This window comes from Salvelinus fontinalis, chromosome 23 (assembly GCF_029448725.1).
Source record: "Salvelinus fontinalis isolate EN_2023a chromosome 23, ASM2944872v1, whole genome shotgun sequence".
NCBI classification, from domain to species: domain Eukaryota; kingdom Metazoa; phylum Chordata; class Actinopteri; order Salmoniformes; family Salmonidae; genus Salvelinus; species Salvelinus fontinalis.
In genome coordinates, this window is record NC_074687.1 from 50,498,597 (window position 1) to 50,504,787 (window position 6,191).

Genomic DNA, 6,191 nt, shown 5'->3' on the forward strand with positions numbered 1-6,191 from the left:
CACAACGTCTGCTGCCTCCGTTTGTATGATGGCAATTTGCATATACTCCAGAATGTTATGAAGAGTGATCAGATTAATTGCAAAGTCCCTCTTTGCCATCCTAAAAAAAAAACATTTCCCCTGCATTTCAGGCCTGCCACAAAAGGACCAGCTGATATCATGTCAGTGATTCTCTCGTTAACACAGGTCTGAGTGTTGATGAGGACAAGGCTGGAGATCACTCTGTCATGCTGATTGAGTTCGAATAACAGACTGGAAGCTTCAAAAGGAGGGTGGTGGTTGGAATCATTGATCTTCCTCTGTCAACCATGGTTACCTGCAAGGAAACGCGTGCCGTCATCATTGCTTTGCACAAAAAGGGCTTCACAGGCAAGGATATTGCTGCCAGTAAGATTACGCCTAAATCAACCAATTTTGGAGGATGGCCTGGTGTCAAGAAGTGCAGCAAAGAAGCCACTTCTCTACAGGAAAAACATCAGGGACAGGCTGATATTCTGCAAAAGGGACAGGGATTGGACTGCTGAGGACTGAGGTAAAGTAATTTTCTCTGATGAATCCCCTTTCCGATTGTTTGGGACATCCGGGAAAAAAGCTTGTCTGGAGAAGACAAGGTGAGCGCTACCATCAGTCCTGTGTCATGCCAACAGTAAAGCATCCTGAGACCATTCATGTGTGGGGTTGCTTCTCAGCCAAGAGAGTGCTCACTCACAATTTTGCCTAAGAACACACCCATGAATAAATAATAGTACCAACACATCCTCGAGAGCAACTTCTCCCAACCTTCCAGGAACAGTTTGGTGACAAATAATGCCTTTTCCAGCATGATGGAGCACCTTGCCATAAGGCAAAAGTGATAACTAAGTGGCTCTGGGAATATAACATTGATATTTTGGGTCCATGGACAGGAAACTCCCCAGACCTTAATCCCATTGAGAGCTTGTGGTCAATCCTCAAGAGGCGGGTGGACAAACAAACACCCACAAATTCTGACAAACTCCAAGCATTGATTATGCAAGAATGGGCTGCCATCAGTCAGGATGTGGCCCAGAAGTTAATTGACAGCATGCCAGGGTGTATTGCAGAGGTCTTAAAAAGAAGGGTCAACACTGCAAATATTGACTGTTTGCATCAACTTCATGTAATTGTTTATAAAAGCCTTTGACACTTATGAAATGCTTGTAATTATAATTCAGTATTCCATAGTAACATCTGTAAAAATTGATCGAAAGACACTGAAACAGCAAACTTTGTGAAAATTAATATTTGTGTCATTCTCAAAACTTTTGGCCACGACTGTATAGCTTTTTGATACCATTTATACTTTTGGAACTCCATAGACCCCAATGGTAAATATTTTAACATGAACTGTTAAAGCTACCAACACCAAAACAACTTAAAAATTGGTACTGGTACTGTTGATTTAAAAACACACACACATATATATATATATATATATATATATATACTACTACAACCTTATTTGCATGGATCCCAATGTATTTCAGGTGCCATAGAAACACCATTCAAACTATAAAATGTGCAGACCGGTCTGGAGTAGTGTGCTTGTATACTGACCACAACTAGTGAATGAATACAACTACTAACCACAACCACATACCTATTGACCACAACTACTGCACATCACTTCTGACCACAACCACACAACTATTGACCACAACCACATACCTGACCACAACTACAGACCACCCAACTACTAACCACACTACTGAGAAACACAACTACTGATCACAACCCAACAACCACTAACCACAACCACTGACCACACAACTACTGACCACAGCTACAAACACCACCCCAACGTTGACATGTGCTGACTGGCTCAATTTAGATGGCTTCAACACAGGTTTTTGCTATCATTCCCACTTCATAGACTATAAAGCTTGTTGTATCCCCGTTCATTTAAATATCTGTCACATGATCTTAGTATATATACACCTGTTCTGAAAGGCCGCAGAGTCTGCAACACTACTAAGCAAGGGGCACCATCAAGCAAGCGGCGCAGTGAAGACCAAGGAGCTCCCCAAACAGGTCAGGGACAAAGTTGTGGAGAAGTACAGATCAGGGTTGGGTTATAAAAAAATATCCAAAACTTTGAACATCCCACGGAGCACCATTAAATCCCTTATTTAAACATTTAAAGATTATGGCACCCCAACAAACCAGCCAAGAGAGGACCGCCCACCTGAAATGGTTAGAAGCGCCGAAACTTTCAACATGAGTGAAGGTAAAGACTAGACCAGAACATTCACAGTCTGCAACTGTGCATGTAAAGTAGCCTGGGACATTTGACCAAAGACATGCGGGTGAACAATAGATTCCTCTGACCACCGTGTGGTACATCTGAAGTATCTATCCTAACGAACACTCCAAGACCAGAAAAGCTCTACTACAAAGGACATTGTGACCTCTGGTGGACAAACCAGAGTCTTACACCACTCGACATCTTCACCATAGGACCCATCGAGTTCAACAGAGCGATGACAAAGACCTCTACGCATAAATACACTGCTCAAAAAAATAAAGGGAACACTTAAACAACACAATGTAACTCCAAGTCAATCACACTTCTGTGAAATCAAACTGTCCACTTAGGAAGCAACACTGATTGACAATAAATTTCACATGCTGTTGTGCAAATGGAATAGACAAAACGTGGAAATTATAGGCAAATAGCAAGACACCCCCCAAAACAGGAGTGATTCTGCAGGTGGTGACCACAGACCACTTCTCAGTTCCTATGCTTCCTGGCTATTGTTTTGGTCACTTTTGAATGCTGGCGGTGCTCTCACTCTAGTGGTAGCATGAGACGGAGTCTACAACCCACACAAGTGGCGCAGGTAGTGCAGTTCATCCAGGATGGCACATCAATGCGAACTGTGGCAAAAAGGTTTGCTGTGTCTGTCAGCGTAGTGTCCAGAGCATGGAGGCGCTACCAGGAGACAGGCCAGTACATCAGGAGACGTGGAGGAGGCCGTAGGAGGGCAACAACCCAGCAGCAGGACCGCTACCTCCGCCTTTGTGCAAGGAGTAGCACTGCCAGAGCCCTGCAAAATGACCTCCAGCAGGCCACAAATGAGTAAAACACCAGTAGAAATTCTGGGGGATTGGCATCCCTTATGCAAAGAAGAAATAACAAAAATGTCTAAGGAATGGAAAGAACGCACAAGGAAAATGAGCACCAAATGGCCAGGAGAAGGAACGTTGGACGTCTCATTGTGTGAAGAAATGGACACCCAGATAAAAAAAACATAAAACAAGCGACAAGGGAAAGAAAAGGATAAACAAAAGAGAAAAGGAGAACGAAGTGCTAAAAATGTTTAAAACAGAAGGCGAAGAACTGCTGAAAAGCATGAAAACAGCAAGATAAACTTTGAAAAAAATGATGAAAAACCAGACAAAGAAAAATCAGAGTGGATCACCAACCCTCCACCGTACACCAATGGACAGTTTCCGATAATAACTGGGACCATGGAAATAAGAGGTGAAGTAGAAATAAAAGAAGAAAAGGAGATGCCCCCTTCGCCCTCTCAGGCAAAGGGAGAAAGTGATAAGAGTGAAAAACCCTTTCAGACAGAAGGAGAGCGCGAAAGAGAGATCGAACAAGCCACAGAAACAAGAATAGAACTGCTATGGGGGACTGAGAGAAGCCCTGACAAAGATGGGAGTAAGAATGGAAGGAGAAAAACCATCAGAACAACATATAATAAACAAGATAAGAGCAAGGGATAGAACGGCAGAAGAATTTAAGCAAAAGCTAGAAAAATTAAAGAAGAATTATATAGAACAAGGGCTCGACGAATCAGATGAGGAAAACGGAATGGGAAGAAATTGACAGTAGTGTAAGAAGAGACAAAGACAGGGAAAAAAGAATAAAATAATTAGGAGACCAGGCTATCCATAGGGGAATGAGACAGGCCATAGTAAGAGTAAGGGAGTACCAAAAAGAATATGGGGAGCCTTTGGAGGAAGATTGTATGGAGTTTCTGGTGAAAAGACAAGGGACAGAAGAAGAACGTAGATGGTTAGAATAAGAGACAGAAGAAGAATGAAGATGGATAGAAAAAGAACTAAAGAAGGTAGAAAAACTAATGAGAGAAGAAGAACTACATGAGGGACAAAGGATTAGCCCTGAAGGAGAGCAAAGAAAGATGAGGGATAGGACAAAGCTGAAAAAAACTAATAGATACGGGGTACAGTGTCCCATTTTGATAAAGGGGAATCAAGGGCAGTATGTACCATGGGGCTCACAGGACCAAGAAGGGCTGGTTACTCGCCTGCCGACCCTCCATGATGGAGCTGGAAAATGGATCAGAACCTTCAAAGAACAAACCATGGGGAAACTACTGGCTGTGGGGGATCTGAAGGCACTGTTGGCGAGAGTAGTGGGAGTGGCAAACATGGAGGATGTACTGCAAGACAGTGACCTTGCTGATGCAGCGGGGGACATACTGGCAGATGGACTAGCCTTTGACACATATCGTCCAGCTGTCTGGCGTGCTCTGAGAGAGGAATACCCAACAAGGATTGATCCTGAAGCAGTGAAAGGAGAAGCAATGGGGGACACAGAAAACCCAGCTGCATACCTCCATGGACAGTTGAAACGATGGAAACTGGAAACAGAACGGGATCCAGAGGGGGACCCACTGATGACAACTCTGTTCCAGAACTCAGTGGTAGAAGCCATGCTCCAGCCAGTAAAGAGCAGGCTGGAGGATGTTGTTGGACTAACTTCAAAATCACATAAAGAATTCTGTGACCACGTGATTCATGCAGTGGAGGAATACAGAAAGGATGAACAGAAACTCATAGAACAAGGAAAAGACATTCAAAGAAAACTGACCCAGCTTCAGCTGGAAGACTGACTAACAAAGGATTAAGAGAAAGTCCAGGCCCTAGTGACGACTCCCATGCTAGAGGTAGGGACAATGGCTGCAGTCTCCCCAGGAGGGCCACAACCGCCTCCTGTCCAGCAGGCCCAAGAGCATCCCACACCACCAGTTGTGAATATGGATACACAACAACCCTGAAATTGGAATGGTGGCAATAAGCAACAAAAAGCTCCGCAAAATAATCAGAAATAAGGAACCAGAAGTCCACAGTGACCACCTGGGGTCTGTTGGGGATGCCAGCAACCAGGACACTCCAGACGAGACTGCCCTACAAATTCCTGGCAGAACCGAAATGAAGGGAACCAAAACAATTGGCAACCACCAGGTAACAGGAATCAAAGTAATTGGCAGCCACAAGGTTGTGGGATCCAGAATAACTGGAACCAGGATGGTGGATGGCAGGGCAACCAGAGTCAACCACAAGGCCCTGTGAACCCGTGGGCAGGGCCAAATCAAGGACACTAGGGGTGCCCAGAATATCCCAAAGGGGATGGTCAGTTCCCAATAATAACCACGAGAGCTGATCAATAACCTATGCTGCAGGTTCAAATAGAGAACAGAGGCACACCCATGATGATAGATACTGGAGCCACTTACACATGTGTAAGTCCAAATTATGCCTCTCATCTCCCCATGTCTGGTAAATATGCCAAAAGTGTAGGATTCTCTGGACAAACGCAGCTAATTCCAATTACTGCTCCAGTTCGTCTCCAGTTCGTCTGATGGGCATACAAATTAAGTGATCTCCTGAAGGAGTAATAATAGAAAGGACAGGGTTAAATTTGCAAATGATAATGACAGGAGCGACAGCTCATATGCATTGGTTAGGGACCATTGAGGCAGAAATAGACAGAACCATAGGGAAATGGGGAAGGTTTATTCAGGCCCAAATACCTAAAGCTGGTAGAGCAAAATCAGAACCACTGCACAATGCAATATGACCCGTACCAAGATCATTTGTTAGAACAACTTTGGACAATGAATGCAAGTGGGACGTCGGTACCAATTATATCACAGTACATAATTATAGGGAAACAGGGAGCTGCAATGGATGTGACTGACAGAGATGGATCAAAGTTTGTACAAAGATGGTGCAATGTCTCTGACTCTGTCCCGCACATTACATTGTTGGTAAATCAGGGATATACAGCAAAAGAATTGGGACCAATGATGAAGAAAGCCAAGAAAAGTAAATGGGATAAAACTAATGATTTTTCATTCCAAAGATAAGGCCTTTATTTACATACTGGCTACAACAATAATGAATGGGGATCCAAGGGA